A 19,551-nucleotide genomic window follows, 5' to 3' on the forward strand; every position below is an offset into this window, starting at 1 on the left:
CCTCCTCCTCCTCCTCCTCCTCCTCCTCCTCCTCCTCCTCCTCCTCTCACGCTGCCTTGGATTCCCACACACTCCCGTCCTTGGTTTTGCCCCTTCCGTCACCATCCTGCGTCCGGGTGTCTGATTTCCCCTCACGCCTCAGACGGCACAGATAAGCTGCTGATCACGACGGACGGCAGCCAAGTGCGCAAGATGGCACTTTCAGAGCCACGTGGCAGCTTCTAAAGGGCATGGCTTGGACACTTCAGAAACGTGCTCCTAAGACATTACGAATTTCATAGACTCAAAATTTTAGAGGTAAATGGAGCCAGGGGGGTCTCCGGTACCATTTCTTCATTTTGTGGACGAGGAACCGGAAGTCCAAAGAGTACGCGTCCGGGATTATGTGGCGGCCAGGGGTGCATGTAAGTCTCTGGGATTATTTACCACACCAGGTAAAGGATCAGGAAGGTCTGTTTATCAGATCAGTTATTTTGATTTATTTTTTTTTTCAATTTTTTAAGTTTATTTATTCATTTTGAGAGACAGAACGAGTTGGGGAGGGGCAGAGAGAGAGGGAGAGAGAGAATCCCAAGCCGGCTCTCCTCTGTCAGCGCAGAGCCCAATGCAGGGCTCGAACGCAGGAAACGCAACAACAGCATGACTTGAGCCGAAATCGAGAGTCGGACGCTTAGCTGACCGAGCCACCCAGGCACCCCCAGAGCAGTCATTTTAAATTTAATATTTGAGACATTTTTATAGTACTAACGTTTTTATACTTAGAAACAAAAGGAGAGTATGTTTCCAAGTTCCAAAGTGACTGTCCCCTCAAATGTAGGCGTTTAAAATCCCAACTATTTGCAACAAGGGTCTCTGCTTAAATCTAACGTAGAAGCAGCCATCATAAGGAGAGAACAGAAAGGCACCTGAGTGTGGTCCCAGAGCAGGGGAGCAGTGTTTGTACAGTGCCAGTCATTTAGATCGTGCTCCCTGCCTGGCCCCTGCACTCATTTATACTCAAATACCAAGGAGATGATACAAAAAAACATTCGCTAGAATGTCTGCAGAACTCTGGGACAGCAGATTCCCACACTCGAGGGTGTGTCGAAGCTGGGGGCAGATCATCATCCAGTGGGTCCTGAAACAACACGAAACCATGGCCTTGGAACAGCCTGGCAGGTGTCCTCGACACGTCCCTAACTTATAGCAGGTGCACCGGTGGGACCAGCCTCACAGGAGCTGAGTCCCCTTTGCCACAGGGCACCCCCTGATGATCCTGAGCTAGAGGCAAAAGGGGGCACTATGTTGTACCTGAGAGTGCTGAGCTCATGAGTGCACAGGAAGTACCTCTTGGAGATCCCACACAGAGTTGAACGATAGTTGACATCTAGAGAACCTTGCTGGCCTCTTCTAGCAAATAGGGGTAAAATACTTGGCTCATAACATTATCGTGAGGATGAAATGTGCCAAAGAACGTGAAGGCGTAAAACAGTAGGTAACATGAGCCCTGCTGCTTGGATGGAGGTCCCAGTGGTTGGAAGCCACCCTCGTCCTTGGGGGGTAAGAAGCCTACAGAAGCTTTTTCTCCTACATAGGTCTCGTCATGCTAGGTGTGCGCTCCCAGCCTCATCTTTGTCTTTCGTCCTGCCGTTCTACTGTGCAAGAGGAGGAATAGTCCTAAAGACAGTGAGAAAACATAAAGGGAGTCCCTGATGTAGCACACAGTAAAGAAGCACTTGCTCAAAAGTACTGGGTGATGAATCTATCATTGGTATCATTAGGTGAAGAAAATAGGAAGATGCATCAGGGCTGTAGGGCTTAGGTCTATAAATATTTCATAATAATAAGCACCTTTGTCATTTCTAAACTTAGAAATGTTTTAACCCGATTTTTCTTTTAACTCTAAGCATCTCTTTATAGTGTAGACCGTCATTTAAGCAAGAGACCACACTGTTCTTTAAAGGATAGGTTTGTCTGTGTAACAGATGCATTTCTGAGTGGCAGGCTCTTGGTTACTCCCACCGCTCAGTGGCGAAGACCTCTCTTTCTCTGACTCTGTCCTGCTTCTCTTCTTTTGGCAGCTTCCTGTAATTCTCAGGCACCTCCTTATTATATAAGGTATCCCTGAATAGTTTGCAGAATGTTCCTCACTTACCCTGCCTTTTTATGGCCCTCCTGGTTAAAGTCCTATTCTCTGGCATCATCATAATTGTTTTCAAAGCATGAATTTCACTTTAATTGAGAGAATGTGATTGTCTCTGTCTCTTAAATCTTTGCAAGTTGCTTGCAGTTACAACGCAGCCGGCAGCATTAGCCCATAAGACAAAAATTCATCCACCTATCATGCTTTCCCTTTATAGTGGGTGGTACAAAGGCGTGACAGACTTTATAGCTGACTTTTTGTAGCCGTCCTTATTGGTGAACTTGAATTTCTGTTCGTGTGCATTTTGCTATGCAGTCAGTCCTTGTTACCAAGGTGTTTGTGTTCTCTGAAGTCACCGTGAGCATGGGGCTAGGAATACATACAGACAGAGGCACTGCTCCTAGGGCAAGCACAGGGTTAGGTTCTTGTGAGACTCCGGTCACATCGGTTCATTAGCTGATCAATACCTAACCTTGATATATATGTGTTTTGTTTCTAAGAACACCCTATTTAACATATAGTGTTGCAGCTTAACATTGAACTCATGGCCAGCAGCGCTGGAACTCATGTCTTAAGGAAGTCAGTCTAACACCAGTATTTTCTCCATAAGGCACGGCACAGTCTTCTCACACTTCCGAGCGCTAGACGGCCCTTAACCACTATGTTTGGGAGCCATTTTAAACCATGAAATCACCAACAAAAAGCACAAAACTGAGAAGGAGATGGCCCTAAATAGACTATGAAAAGGACACTATTTTTTTTTATTTTTTTATTGAATAATTTTTTATTGTATATTTATACCAAAGTTTTTTTTTATCCATTCATTCATTGACAGACATTGAGGGTTTCCACATCTTTTTTTTTTTTAATATGAGATTTATTGTCAAACTGGTTTCCATACAACACCCAGTGCTCATCCCAACAGGTGCCCCCCTCAATACCCATCACCCACCCTCCAAAGAAAAGGACACTGTTTACAGTTGTCAGAGTGACGACAAGAAGTCAGAGTACCCTCTAGTGTCTTCACATAGGCAACTCAATTGCAATTCACGTTTTTTTTGGCTGCTGTGCACATGTTCTCAAATGACTGTAACCATGTCCCAGGAATTGATTTGGGGGTTGAAAATAAAATTTAGGGAGTACGCAAATTAACAAATACAGATTCCACGCATAATATGTTTGAATATATTTGTATATATGAATCTGGAGCTCAGGTTATTCACAGAAATATTTCATACATCGTTAAAGAACATCGTGCTCACTATATCATTAATGGTAAATGCAAATTTCAGGACACTGAAAATGGTAATTCTAGTAAACCAAATTTTTTTTAATTTTTTTTTTTTCAGCGTTTTTTATTTATTTTTGGGACAGAGAGAGACAGAGCATGAACGGGGGAGGGGCAGAGAGAGAGGGAGACACAGAATCGGAAACAGGCTCCAGGCTCTGAGCCTGACGCGGGGCTCGAACTCACGGACCGCGAGATCGTGACCTGGCTGAAGTCGGACGCTTAACCGACTGCGCCACCCAGGCGCCCCTAAACCAAATTTTTTTACCTAATTTATGCCGGAAAGGAAATACGATAATGGCTTTTAGAAATGTCAATACCAAAAAGTATAGAATATTAGGTTTTTCTTTTTAAAGAATGGACATAAACTGGCCTAGTTATTATAAATATACCTCCACAGTTCATCTTTTTTGCCTCCTTCCCACCCCTCCTTCCCCACCTCACTCCCACTTCCTTTACTACATCTTACTACTAAAATGATCTTGGGAAGGAATCTGGAATCCTGCCAGGATGTGCTCAACAGAGGCTCCTGCAGTCAGTGGCATGGGCAATGAAACATGGGAGGTTTTCTGCACTGTTCAGAATATTTATTAGACAAAGTGATGAAATAGTCTCTGTTGATGAGCACACCTAATCTGAGTTTCAAAGGTACTGGTGGCCATTTAATGAGATAGGACACTCTCAGGCAAGTGCATCCCCTTACCTAAATGTTTAGATGCTGTACTCAATCTGTTTAATTTCCTAATAACTAGCCTAGACTAATATCAGGAATACTTACTAATCTTATCTCCCCTCCTCAGGAGAAGTGACATAAATTCTTTCCAGGAAGCACATAGTTAAAAGAATATCACACCTGTTACCTCAGTCTTGGTCTCAGAGAAACAACAAAGTCTAAAAGACCATGGCCATGAAGTCTAATTGTAATAATGGCAGGGGAAGGAATGAATGGTTTTTGAGGATCAGAAGTAGTTGCAGGGATGATCCGGGAAGGGTTTATATACTCCTGGGGTCCAGTAAAACTAGAGAGACCTTGTCCCACAGCTGATTTGGGGGAAGTTATTGACATAACTCCTGTGGATAAAAGAACAAGATAATGTAAGTGTGTGCATACTACCAGAACCTGAAAATATAAAATGCTAATAAAATGTGCTTTGAAGTATAGTCACTAGTTTTAACAATGTCATTGCCAATAGGTAAGGATATGGATAATTTCATAGAGAAATTTCTTAAAATTAAGGTGGGAATAATTTGGAGGTAAATAGAAAGAAGTACACTTTTTTCTCCTTTAAAATATTTTTTGACTTTTTTTTATTTATTTTTGAGAGAGAGTGAGACAGTGAGAGAGCGAGCCCACAAGTAGGGGAGGGGCAGAGAGAGAAACACCGAATGGGAAGCAGAGCCCATCGCTGAGCTTGAACTCACGAACCGTGAGATCATGACCTGAGCCCAAGTCTGACGCTTAACTGACTGAGCCACCCAGGCGCCCCTTTTTTTCTCCTTTAAATTTTTTTTTTAACCTTTATTTATTTTTGAGACACAGAGAGACAGAGCATGAATGGGGGAGGGGCGGAGAGAGAGTGAGACAGAATTGGAAGCAGGCTCCAGGCTCTGAGCCACCAGCCCAGAGCTCGACGCGGGGCTCGAACTCACGGACCGCGAGATTGTGACCTGAGCCGAAGTCGGACGCTTAACCGACTGAGCCACCTAGGCGTTTCTCCTTTAAAAGGTGGCACTGGAGCGCCTGGGTGGCGCAGTCGGTTAAGCGTCCGACTTCAGCCGGGTCACGATCTCGCGGTCCGTGAGTTCGAGCCCCGCGTCGGGCTCTGGACTGATGGCTCGGAGCCTGGAGCCTGTTTCCGATTCTGTGTCTCCCTCTCTCTCTGCCCCTCCCCCGTTCATGCTCTGTCTCTCTCTGTCCCAAAAATAAATAAAAAACGTTGAAAAAAAAAATAAATAAAAAAAATAAAAGGTGGCAGTAACCCTTACAGTTGTCTGTGCTCCCCAGAAAAAAAGCTTCAATAGATTGGCATCAGCTTCAAAAAGCAAGACTTCAGGTATCCAAGAGATTCAATTAAATTGCTCCTGTAAGGTCTTGAGTTTAGCAACTGAAAAAAAAATTGCTTTTTATTTTGGCGACAAGCATTTTGTAAATAAAAATGTTAGGAGGAAAATGGTGTTCTGCGTCCTGGTATCTCAGGTAATGAGGAAGCTGCAGAAATGGCTTCCTTTCTTTCATGAAGGCTTCAGTACAAAAGGTCACCATGGAGGTTAGCACCGTGACATTAATCTGGGGCCCTCAGATGCAAGCAGGCTGTCAGCAATGGCACGGCAGATCAGAGGAGCCCTCGGAGAGTGGAGGAACTAAAAAGGCAGTCGATGTATTAAATCACTACAGTTCTTTAGATTCCTGGGAAGTGATGTCCACTCATAGCTCTAGAAAGGAATTGAAAAGCCAAACTGTTTTACTCTTGAGAAACGTAATTGGACTTGCCTGAATTGCTTCGGAATATTCAGGATTTCTAAGGCTGTTGGCAGATTTTAAAGAGGTATCATTTTTGCACCACGTGAAATGCTTTATTTCTGAAATGGTGATAATCAAGCATATCTAGTAATATTGGAAACGTCATACTGGAACTGAGAAGAACTGGCTTTCCTATTTAGATTTATAAACTTCCCTAAGTTGACCGCTGGCCCTCATAAAAGATTTCTTCCAACAGAGCTCTTATATCTTTGTGTTTTCCTTTCCCACTTAAGCCCATTTGTCTAGACGTAGCAGCTCTGCTCTAAGGGGGCTTTTTCTCTATCATGACATGATAGCAACTATCTAGAAGGGTTTTATAGTCAGGTGGAATTTGGTGGAGTAACCAACTAGTATCAGGAAGGAAAAAACTGGCAGAAATGAAATGCAGAGGCACCTTAAGTATGATTTGCCAATCCCTCAAATAGCCTATTATTGAATCAAAATGTAAATGGGTACAAACAGTAATGTTTTTTTAAAAATATGCCCTCACTTTTTGGAAGAGATGCATTCTGGCTACAAAGCTAGTGCCGAAAGTTGGTCTAAGTCTGTTACACAGGTAAAGCTCTGGTTCCGGGGAAAGCCTTAATGTGATAGTTTTAATAAGAAAAGAGTTATCGGGACAGACCACTTGCCCAGGGGTTGCCGATTACAAAGCTGCCAAGTAACGTTCTTTCACTTGTACTTGCTGCTTCAGTAGCAATTTTATTTGTAAAGGTTTCAAAAAAGGAAAGCGTATGTTTAATAGAAAATTTAAAAGAAGAAAATAAGAATCACCTACCCCTGGTAGGGTTTAAAAAAAAAAGATTGCACTGCCTGGATGACCAGAATTTATTCCACCAGTCCTTCATTTGGGGACATTTGGGTCGTTTCCAATTCCTCACTATTACAAAGGATGCTTCATTGGGCAAGCTTGTGGGTCAATTATTGTGCCCACTGCTGATTACTTCAGTTGGACAGATTTCTTTGTGGAATCACTAAATCAAAGGATTAATTGCTGTTTCCTTTTACTTGGTAGTGTTTTTCGACTCTGGAGTCTCCCCTCCATGGTCTACAGCATCCCTGGTCTATGCTGTTCTATTGGCTTCCATCTCACACAGAACAGATTTGTTTGGCTTTCTTTTCTTTTTCCTTTCCTTTCTTTTCTTTTCTTTTCTTTTCTTTTCTTTTCTTTTCTTTTCTTTTTCCTTCCTCGCCCACCCCCTTTTTTTTTCTTCTTTTTCTTCCCCTATCCTATCCGCAGGGACTCTGAAGAGAGAAGGTAACCCATTGGTAAGAGTACGGTCTCCAGATGACAATTGACTGTACCTTACTTCTAATGTTCACATGTGTTCAGTTCTTGGGTTTCCTGCCAAGGAAACTAAAACTAAAACCAAAACTAAAATGTTTTCCAGAATTGTGGTTTGAGGTTTCCTGTCCTCTGCCGTCTTTAGAGTAGGAATTAGCATATCCTTTCAGTTCTTACTTTATAATTCTATCTCATGTTTGAGCCATCACTTTTTTCTTTTAGAGAGTGCACGAGCAGGGGAGAGGTATGTGGGGGCAGGGGAGGGGGACAGAGAGAGAGAGAGAGAGAGAGAGAGAGAGAGAGGATCCAAAGTAGGCTCCACACTCAGCGCAGAGCCCAACACGGGGCTCGATTCCACAACCCTGGGATCGTGACCTGAGCTGAAATCAGGAGTCAGAGGCTCAACCAACTCAGTCACCCAAGCGCCCTTAAGCCATAAACTTGTTGATAACTAACTCCAACTCACTTTTGGTGACTCATCAGCCTCCTAATTGACGATTTGATTTTCTAGAAAATGGCAACGAAGCAAAGATGTAAGAGAGAAGTAAAGGTAATTCAGTTAATGCAGGAAAAGAGGTAGACTACTTTAATGATTTCTCAAAATAGTATTACCGGATTTCTTCACCACAATACTTATTAAACATCTCGTGTGTCCATTACATTACATGCTAAATGAACAACCTACCTTCCTAATACCTTAAATAAGATAAATTACTGAAGAGTTAATATATTCTTATTAGCTCCAGAAATTGCATATTCTGTGAATTTATAAATGGTAACTGTTGTACATTATGTACTCTTTTCCACATCTGTAATCATAGTTTTATAGTTGAGAGTCTTTAAAAAATGATCTAGTGCATCTCCTCATTTTGCTGTAGGAACATTGCTGTATCAGTCCATGTTTAAGACTTCCACAAGTAAATACCATACAGCCTATATTGATAACTCTCTCAATATCTCACAATTCTTTGTTGGGAAATTATTTACTAACTCCAACCTAAAGTTACCATGCTACCACTGTAAGCTCATACCTCTTTAGTCATTAGCAGTGTCGAAATTTGCTCTTAGAAATACAAGTCCTCCATATGGTCGATGTGATTTCCTGCTTCTAATGCGAGTACATTGAGAAGGCATATACTCACTGAACGATGAAACATGGAAGAGGAGATGACTCAATAAACATTTTAAAGAATGTTTGCAAAGTGTGATTTTCAAATCTGTGTTGAACTTAAATTCCCAACTTGGTCTCTGCACAACTGTTTTTACTAACTTGTATTTTGGTATAATGCCATTGGTCTCCATTGACAGCCTTCATGAATAACAGCCCAGTGAAACTCACTGCTGCGTTTGCCATAAGGAGGACCCCTTAGAAAAAACTCCCATCTGGTCTTCACAGCAAGAATATTGTACTTCTGAACAACTGGTTTGTTAAACACAGATTAGACCAGGTTTCCCTGCTAGGAAATTCAAGCCAAATTGTGGCCTGTCCATTAATAAGGAGGGACTGGAAGGCACCCAAGGCTACCATGTTGGTTAGCTCAGGGCAGTGCTATTCATAGGGTATTCTTTGTGAACCGTGCCTCAGAATTGTGCACACAGGAGTCCTTGGCCCACTGGTATGTAGTTTTAACACGTTGTTCTTGATTCCTCCTTTTTTTTTTTCCCCTCATTCTTTCTTTATCCATTTCCCCCCTCCTATTTTTAACATTCATAATATTTTTGCGTTCTCTGTGTTTGTAAGCTGCTCAAAGTCCTTTGTGGAATAAGGCACAGCATAAATGAATAACTAAGCCGCAAATGCAAACCTGTGTTGGTTCATGCTGTTAGTGTCATTACCCACACACTGGCACCCACCCAACTTGATCCTTACTCCTGTTACTGGTTGTTTCAGCTCAGAGGTATTGGTATTTGATAAGCTGGTGCCTCTATAAAATCAGAATATGGCATGTAAGCTCATATTTGAAATTAGAGTCCAATATAGCTAGAAACATATGGCTCACACTGTGAAATGTTCATTTTCCCTTCCCAGAGAGTTTCAGAGATATGCACATGAACATATGTCCATTCATGGGATTCCTTGCCAGGTTTTTTCTTAAATTATGGTTTGACATTTCAGATCATTAAGTGGACACATCTGTCCATGTACGTTTTCCTTTTCAAAAAAAAAAAACATTTGAAGACCTTTACCCAGTGACATAGTTCAGCATTCTTAGCTTGCCCTGATGTCTTATTTAGTATTCTCAATCCTTAAAATCAGGCAGAAATCTACAGAACTGTGTGCAGTCATTTTGTTAGTGACCACGAAGCCCCTGGGTATTGAGTGAAAAGAAAGAAGTCATTTCTCCCCCCCCCCTTTTTTTTTTTGTTTTAAGTATATATTGTGTGAGTAATCCTTTTGTAAGTCTTTGGCTTAAAGGAAAGAACCTTAAAGTTAGAGTCAAAGGATTCGTTTTTAAATCTCTCCTCTGTCACTGATGGTGACTTTGAGCAAGTCCTAAAACCTCATGGAGCCTCAGTGGCCTGATGTAGAAACTGAATAATACTAACGCCTGTCCTGTGTACCCCGGAGGGTTACTGTGCAACGCAGAGGAGATAGTGATGTGTATGGTGGTGCTTTGGAAACTAGAAGAGCTGTTAGAACTACGTTTCTGGGATAAAATGAGATCACAATAATCAATAGCAGAAACACTCTTTGGCTCAGGTACTGTCCACTCTGCTAGAATTGTAGAGCCCTCAAATTCTCCCACCAAGTTCCGGGAGTCCACTGGGATTGTTGAACCCACGCTCGGGAATGAATCACCTTGGGTTGCTCAAGGTCATTCAGGTTCCTTCTCTGTGGCTCGCTGAGGTGAGGGGCTTTCCATTGCTGCTCACACAGGCCGTGCTCGCTAAATCCTTGGGCTGAGGTCCTTGGGCTAAATCCTTGGGCTGAGGCCAGCAGCGTCTTCACCAAAGGGACATACACTCATCCCTGCGGAACCACTCTTGACCCCTGTCGACTGTGACCTTCTCTCCTCCATCACCTCGGAGAGTATCTCAAAATGGAGAAAATGCCCTTCACGCCTGGCTCGTCTGTCAGGACACTCGTTGAGGAGGAACATGGGTGGAAAGAGCTGAAATGGAGGTATTCTCCAAAGCCACGCTCGAAGGTTTCCGTCCCAGGCTTTGTACATATTATCTAAGGTTGTCACAGAGACCGTACGCTGAGTGGCCCAAAGATGATGTAAGCTTTAGGAGGCCTGCGGCGGTTTTGGAGCTGTGAATTCTAACCATACTGTGGCTGTGTTTAGAGGATCACTGGCAGCTGAGCTGTCGTGGCTAATGACTGGACAGCTGTCTCCCACTAACTTGGGGTGCCAGGAAACTGGCAACCTCAGAGGTTAGAGAGAATGGGAATAAATACAGATTTATTTAGCCCTGGGTACCAGGAGCTCACAAGTGGTCTGGACAGATAGATAATGGCCCTGTTCTTTGTTACGTAAGCTATGTAAAGCAGTGGTCTTTACTAATGTTTTTTTGTGGCTTCTTGCCTTAAGAATCAGCTGAGATGAGCTAGAGTGTTTCTGGTCCTAGTCATTCTGCTCTGCCAAGAATCTCCCCCCTTTTCCTCTAACACGTTAATGGTTTAGACATGATAAAAAGCTGCACACCTTATCTCTACCCTGGGAAATGAGATCCATCCCAAGAAAAGTTTAAATATACTACTTGCTGGGGCACCTGGATGGCTCAGTCGGTTAAGCGTCCAACTTCGGCTCAGGTCATGATCTCGTGGTTTGCGGGTTCGAGCCCTGCGTCAGGCTCTGTGCTGACAGCTCAGAGCCTGGAGCCTGCTTTGGATTCTCTGTCTCCCTCTCTCTCTGCCTGTCCCCTGCTCATGCTGTCTCTCTCTGTCTCTCTCAAAAGTAAACATTAAAAAAAAGAATTAAGGGGCGCCTGGGTGTCTTGAGGGCGCCTGGGGGTTTGAGCCCCGCGTCGGGCTCTGGGCTGATGGCTTGGAGCCTGGAGCCTGCTTCCGATTCTGTGTCTCCCTCTCTCTCTGCCCCTCCCCCGTTCATGCTCTGTCTCTGTCTCAAAAATAAATAAAATAAACGTTAAAAAAAATTTTTTTTAATTAAAAAAAAAAGAATTAAATACACTACTTGAACAGAACTGGGGGCACTTGTCCTAAAACCTGGCACACACAGCAAGCCTGTGGGGTTTTTTAATTTAGATTGAGCTGATTGGGAGGGTGGACCTGATAGAGATTATGGGTATTCTGAGCTAAAGCAACCCATTTTCCTTTCCTTCATACCCATTCTGGTGTCCCACATTCCAACTATGGCACCATGCACCAAACTCCAAAACAAGTGTGGCAGACAGCTGTGTGTTTTCAGTTTACCTAATTTAATCCTGAAAGGTGGTCTACTTGAAAAAACTTTTGTAGACCCGACCATTAATTCTGTGTTCATTGATTTTGACCTTTAACCCCAATAGAGCAGAAGTTAAAGATTATTATTCTCTTGTTCATTAATATCTAATTCACTAACTAAGAGAATGGGTGGTATTCTGTAATATAGTACAACATGGAGAAAAGGGGTATTCCTAGAAAATTTTTTGAGATCAAATCATCCGATATGTATTAACAAAATACATGAAAATTCTGTTTTGGCTGAGAGCAGAACCTCTGACGATTAGCTGTGCTGACATTTTCATGTTGTAGATGGTTAAGGAAGAGTCGGTTCTATTATGATAGGCTTAATTTTGACCTTCAAGGGAAGAGCAACTAATACGAGGAATTGATAAGAATATTGAAGAAAAGGAAGTAGATCATCTTAGAGCTTCTAGTAATCAAGGAAGGGAATACAAGCTCTTGAAGGCATCGAGGTATTCTGTTGTTTAAAAGCTTCAATTTTATTGTGCCTTGTAAAAGAAAGAATACATTGCTAAGAAGGAATTCATCTCCACGGGATGAGAATAGAGGAGCCAAAGAAACTATGTGATCATTATACCCCCAGCTATCCATGGGAGAAGGGACCTGAGTCAGCCAATAGGAATTTACTCTGTTCAGCAAACCCTATTGTGGATGAAGATGCATGGAGCTTTCAAAACCAGTAAGACTGTCAGATTCCATCTCACCAAGCAACATTCCAATTGTAATCAGAATTTGTAGGCAGATTATTGTAGTGGTGACTACATTACCTGAAAATTTGTGGGGTTTTTTTTCACATCAGTTTAACATATCAGCCTCCTATTTGGTTAGCATGTGTAATTCTCTTAAGCTCAATTTTGTACGTTCATACAAGTTATTTTTAGGACGTACCAGATAATACTGGCCTGTAGTAAGGCCATCTGTACTACATCTTTCTGTGACTTCAACAATGATCATTGAGGAACATCTCCGGTAATTTCAAATTTTAAGAGATTGATTCATTGATTCAATGATAGTGAAAAATCTCTAAGTTTAATTCTGTGAAGACATATACATAATGAACGAAAGTTTACCAAAATATCAAGAGTAGCATGTTAAACATGAATTATTTGCCAGAAACCAATCTACTCAAGTAGCTTAAGCTAAAAGAAAAAAAAGGAAAAAATGGTGGAGGTGAGGGGTGGCAAGCAATTAACTGAAAGGATGTAGGAGTATCTCTTGGGTGCCTTGGGTGCCCCGGGTACCTCAGTCAGCACCCCCAACTCTTGGTTTTGGCTCAGGTCATGATCTCACGGTTCATGGGTTCAAGCCCCACATCGGGCTCTATGCTGACAGGGAGCTCTCCCTCTCCCTCTCTTTCTGCCCCTCCCCTGATCGTGCTCTCTCGCTCTCTCTCAAGAATAAATTATATTTTTAAAAATTTTTAAAAATAAAATAAAACTCTACTTTCACACATTTGAAAAAAAATTATTCTTAATGTTCTAAGTAAAATCCTTCTATTGAAGTAAAAAACAAGGAAATACTCTGATAGTATAATCGTGACTGTATCAGAATTTACAAAAATGTCTTTTGAGTGTAAAAAAATAAAATCTCCCACAAAGCACCTTTAAAAATAATAAATAAGCATTAAAAAAAGAAGAAAGGATGTAGGAGTATCTCATGGAACCTAAGGTCAGGAAATACACTTGACTGAACTAGGAAATGAAAAGTTGCGAACCAAAGTCAGATGCTCTTTCTTTCTGCAGTTCATAGACTGTTATCTCTACTTCTCTCTTTCTCCATGAAAATAGCTACCCGGCCTATGCCTCACAAGATCATTCAAGAGCCCAACTAGAATCTCAGAAGCTCAAAGTCCAGAAAGGGGCCTCTGGCCCAGCTTGGGCAAGTATTTGCTGCTATGCCTAAGGAGTGATCTCCATATTGAAAGTTTTATAACAGCATGTTAAGAGGGAATTAAATTCAAATATAATGAGCACAGAATAAGGAGGCACCTAAGTATATTAAATTTTAGTTGAGGCTTTTAAAGCATCATCTAGCACTAGATACTGAGGAACTTACCAGATGAGTTTGAAAGGAAGTACCATCAATAATCCGGAGGTATTGTGAAGAAGAGGAGAGATTTTAGGGAACTGGAGGTGGGAAAATACTGCCTTAAACATTTTCCAGAGGAGAGAGAATGTTTGGTTCTGGAAACTTGACACTGATGTACGACTCTTAAGATCCTAGAAGAGACCACTTATTCATACTTAAAAAGTCACCTTCACTAGGTACCAGTGTGAGTCTATGAAAAGGAATCAAACCAACTAGTAACTGTATCTTAAAAAAAAATGCGTTTACATTAGTGGACCAGGAGACTGTGTGATACCTAATTTGTCTTGATTTAGTAGGATAGCTGAGTAAAGTTTTCAGATCCCTGTGGACTAGGTAAAGAAATATAGTGTGAATGATAGTGCAGTTAGATGAAATTGATGAGTAGAGTGATAGCAACCTCTTAAGGATTACACATAGCTTTCAAGCACTATATTTGACCTTCTCATATTCGTCCATATAAACAGTGGCTCCAGAGATAGAAACCATACTAATCCAATTTTCCATATAGAAAACGAGGAAGGATGGTTAAGAGAGCAGAGACTGCTGGAGCTCATACCCAACCAAAAATGCAAAATAAATATAAACAAGGTATTTTATGCTGAGTTCAACTGCAAAAACACAGAATGAGAAACACTAGGCTTAGCAGTAATTGGGGGAGAAAAGTTGTAGGGGTTTGTGAGCTAGCAGTATGATATTGTTGCAGAAAATATATCCAGTACCAGTGTAATTTTAAGTTGTTTTTGTAAAGGAATTGTAGCCAGATTAAGGGTTGTAAGATTGCACCTTTATGTCGGCAATTCCACATCTGGATTATTGCAGGCTTTTCTGGGAAATACATTGACGAAAGGAGCATATCCAGAGAATGGTGATCAGGAAGTGTAATTTATAAATTTCTTTGACGCTCAGATTCTCTATTTTGGTACGTGTAATGAACTGCAAGGAATAAAATCTACCATAGCATGTTCTTAAGGGGCTTACTTTGTGTCATTTCCAATCAAAGTACGTAGAAACTGAACACTTCTACTCCCCCCAGTCTGTTGAGTTTGAGTGATTTGGTTTAACAGTGATAATTCTCCTTTCATTGAAAATGTATATTGGTTTCTGAATGCTGAGTTAAATTTTATATTCTACATTACTAATTTATTCAACCATTGGGTGTCAGCACTGTTTCATGTAAATCATAACTAATTTTCCACTTCCTTTTATCATGGGAATGAGCAAAAAAGGTTTTAGATGGAGACAGGAAAGATTCTTAATTGATTTAAAAATAAAAGTAGGTAGTGTATAAAGAAAAACAGTGTTTCCTAAATTGAGAATTTGTTTCCTATGCCTAAAAAAGCATGCATATATGTGCGTGCACACACCCCTGTAGATTAATGATAGTTTCTATGGATTGCAGAGGTTTGCAGCCTAAAATACTGTTTTTCATAGTCTGCTGAATTAGATATTATTTGTTGATAAAGTCTAGACACAACAAGGCCATGTATCAAACTACTGATCTTAAAAACATCTGGTACTGAGGGAATACAAGTAAATTATACACAGGCATTTCACTTTTGGGTTGAAATTTACTTTTTTAAGTTCTAGAAGAGTCACTGTGAGAATTTTTATTCCCATCTTTTCTTCTGATCGCCAGCACCTGGCCCACATAGCCCCCATGAATACTGTGTTAAATGACTTTAAAGAATAACTATAGCATTAATCACTGCAAACCCATAATCTGAATGTGAATATTTGCGACCAGAACAGTCTCTTGATGATGCTAAAGCACTACTGTCCTTGACGTTAGAGGATTTTTAAGCTCTCTTGGAAGATGAGGCGCCAGAGAGCAGACATTAGTCCAAAGTCTATAACATAACCCATCCACTTAAATGTGGCATTCTTGCTTCAGTTGGCCTTCCTTCTTATTAGAACTGATTACAAATTCTCCACCAGTAAAGTGAGAGAAAGGATGCAAAATAGGGGGTTTTATAGTACCATGGGGGCTTCTTTCAATAACAAGTCTTAACATCAAGGCTTTGTATATTATAAGGTCTCTTTCTGTATGCTCCACTCAATGGCTTCATCTCACAATGGAAAATCAGAGAAGCTGCCAAAGAGCTAAACTTTCTCATGAACCTGCATTCAGGCTGATGGTGGCCAGTGAAAGCTAGTAATTAAAAGTCACCCAATCTGCATTGGCTTAAAGGTCTCCTTTCGGCTAGTGGCCAATCAGCCTGAAGTTCAAACTCCCTCTCTGGGCTGTTTCTCCTCCATAGGGTCTCATCTCGTCTTCCTTTCTTCTGTAGCATCCAGATGATAGAAGGGTCCTGCATCCTTGAGGTGCTATGGGTACTTCTGGTCTGTTTACCCTCCATCTCTGCTGCCTTCTCCTGTCTTCCCAGGTGTATGACGTCTTTGCACTTGCTGCTGAAGGAACCCCTGCCGTAGTAACTTCTGGTCAATTCTCCTGCTGCCCTTGGGACACATGGTCCCTTCTGACATCTGCCCCACTCCAGGGACTCACTCCACATTGGCTTCCACTGATACTGTGGATCCTCTGAACCCCACGGCCCAGTCCCTGGCTAAGCCTTCTACCCCATCACTTTGCTAAATGTCATCTTACCCCTTACCGTGGTGACTCCCAGCAGGCCCGTGGATCTTAACTCTAAGCTACCTTCCATGTTCCCATGGAAAGCATGTGGACATCCTAGGCTCTCTGGCTCCAACCTAGAGCCAAGGGAGCCTGCAGAGAATAGGTGGAAAAGGGAATTGTCTTTAACTCTCTCTGCCTGAATACACATCAGAATTATTTCTGTTCTGTGCTGTAGCCACACCCTGTGGGGTGGTCTCCTCCTAAAGGTCAGAACTGGAGGCCAGGCACAAGTCCCTTTCTCCATCTGCTTTTATTCCCATCTTGTTCCCTCCAGATTTTCTACCCATCCTCACTAGAAAAGCTTCTCCTTCCCTTTTCTGTGGAAAAGTAAGGAGATGGTTAAATAATGGACCAGCCATACTATGGAATATTATGCAGTAGTTAAAAAGATTTAGATAATATAAATCTGTACATATTCACATGGAAGAAGAATTTATACATATTCATATGAATATGTTTGTGTGTGTATATATATATATATATATATATATATATATATATATATATACTCACACATACATACTCATTTATATGCCTGCATAAGAAAAATTTACAAATACACAGCCAACTATTAACAGTGATTTCTTCTAGGATGTGAGATTTGGCATAGTTGAGGAGAGGTAAGGGAGGGAACCTCCACCTTAATAACCTTCTGTGTTGCACAAGTTATATAATGCTTTTGTAATTTTTGAGACAAATAGGAAAAGTATACACCAAGAGATGTTACTGGCACACAATCTCATTTACATCTTTGGAGTTATTTCCAAACTGTACATAGGCAAGAGGAGATGGAGAGGCGAGACAACACTCTCTATTCCAGTTCTCTTCTCCCCTTGTCCTGTGGAAGAAGGCAAGGTAGCATGCCCAGATCTTTAAACTGTCTCCACTTATGCAGTTTCCCAGGACAGTGACGGTGCCCCTCATGGGACCCTCTCTCCCGTCTTCACTGTACCTCTGCCTTCCCTCCTCTAGTCTCTGTGTGTTTTCAACTCCTTTCTGTCTGCCATTCAGAGTCCCTGTCTGCTTATTTCCCCAAGTTGTCATCTTCTGCCTTAGAAATCAGCAAGTCCCAAGTGTCCTCCCATGTCTTGAATATTTTCACCAATTCTCGTGTCTGTTATAAATTGATTGGTGTCTGTGCCATCCGGTTCTGCTGTGTTAAGCCCAGTGGTTGTCCTCAGAGAAGGAACAAGATTGCCTGAGCCTCCATCTGTCTGAGTTACAGTTTGTTTTGGGGGACTGTTATTCCTACCGTCTAAAATTAGACCTATCTGCCTGGGTTGCTTTCTCTCCAGAAGCACTCATCACATCTTCTTTCAAGATCTGCATTCCTCCACTGCTGTATTTTTTAAGTTGCTATTCTGAAAGAATATTTGGACCCTCTCAACTTTGGGTTACACTAGAAAGCCCTCTTGGTTTAACTTGTCGCTATAGGGTGCCATACCCCACCAGTCCTTCCCCATTCCTGGGGCCATCTCCTGGCTGCAAAGGGGAGGAGAGGAGAGGGCTCCCATCACATAACAATATGCTCCATGGGTGCCTTGTATTGAAATGATATTCAATATCATCAACAGTTCTTAGATCAGTTCTTAGCCATTCATACATAGGAATAGCTAGTATTTTTTCTTTTACGTTTGTTTTATGTTTAATAAGATTTCTTGTGAATTCACGATAGCCTAGGTTTATTTCCTGCCTTCACTACTTACTAGCTGTGTGATCTTAGGCAAATCATTTCTTTCTGAGCCTCAGTCCCCTTATCTATAAAATGGGGATATTAAGGGGTGCCTGGGTGGCTCAGTTGGTTGAGTGTCCGACTTCGGCTTAGGTCATGATCTCATGGTCTGTAAGTTTGAGCCCCACGTGGGGCTCTGTGCTGACAGCTCAGAGTCTGGAGCCTGCTTCGGATTCTGTCTCCCTCTCTCTCTGCCCCTCCCCCACTCATGCTCTGTCTTTCTCTCTCTGTCAAAAATAAATAAACATTAAAAAAAATTTTTTTAATGGGGATATTAATAGTACTAACCTCATAGTGGTATTCGCAGGTTAAATAAGTTACTAAAAGTAAAACACAGAATAGTGCCTGGCACATAATAAGTAGATGCTGTTATTTCCTCTACCGCAAATGCCCTTCTTGGTAACTTTTCCTCTTTAACTTATGTTTATTTTTCATATTTTAATTACATGTTCCAAAGATATAGATCTTCCAAGTTCCCATAATACCTGCAATCATATGCACACGATTCATTCCTGTGCTCTTATCTTTTCCTCCCCACTCCCTCCCCATCTCTTGGGGCTTAGTACTTTTTTTTTTTTTTTAATCATCTTTAATCAAATCACTAGCTCCAGGGGTCCTTCCTGACCACATGTCTCAAGGCTAAGCGAGGTCCACCTGTCGTAGGCACCCTGGTTTTTGCATCGACACTCTTGGAAAGTACAAATATTTGCTCTGTGTCTTGATTCCCCTGTAGGACCATGGCTTCGTAAGGGCAGAGACCGTGCTGTCCTCTCAGTGCTGCAGCTCTGGTGTCTAGCTGAGAGCATGAGCATAATGGGTAATTAATACTCCTTTAATGAGAAAATGCAGATATAGGAAATAAGATTTAAGTGGATTACCGGACTCAATCTGCATTTGTATAAAAATCAACCTTTAAGAACATAGATAATTTAGAACAATTTTGAAAGGAAAATACACACTTGGAGAAAAGGTTGTTTCCATCTGAATCAGACCAGGACCTATTTTAAATAATGGTTCCTATTCTAATTCCCGGTATAGGTTATCAAGCTGATAAGGTTAATTACTGCTTTTATGGCTTTAAATTTAATCTTGGGAACAAGCTTATTTACTTCGTGAAAAGCTTTGGCGTTAAAAAAACAAACAAATATAAATGTGTGTGTCTATGTACACACATATATACGTATATATGCTTTGTGTGTATGTGTGTGTGTGTGTGTGTGTGTGTGTATTTTTTGTGAAACTCACTAAACCTTCCCTGGCTCCTTGAGTCTTTATCAGGCCCTGTTCTGAGTTTCCTTTCAATTAGAAAAAGGCTCCTGGCAACTTTATTCCTACTGTAGTTGTGTCAAATAGTTTTGTGTAAAATAGCTAAATATCTTCTTTAGCTAATCTAATAACTAAACGTTTCTAGGAATTTTATTTTTTTTCAAGTTTATTTATATTGAGAAAGAGAGCAAGCACGAGCGGGA

At 41.4% G+C, this 19,551-nt stretch overlaps 1 protein-coding gene across 2 annotated transcripts in view; it reads left to right on the forward strand.

Moving 5' to 3' along the window:
• Positions 1–19,551, forward strand: part of GALNT7 (polypeptide N-acetylgalactosaminyltransferase 7) — a 146,218-nt gene that overhangs the window by 97,768 nt on the left and 28,899 nt on the right. The gene's annotated exons all lie outside the window — the stretch shown is intronic.

The sequence above is a fragment of the Panthera uncia genome, chromosome B1 (assembly GCF_023721935.1).
Source record: "Panthera uncia isolate 11264 chromosome B1, Puncia_PCG_1.0, whole genome shotgun sequence".
NCBI classification, from domain to species: Eukaryota; Metazoa; Chordata; class Mammalia; order Carnivora; family Felidae; genus Panthera; species Panthera uncia.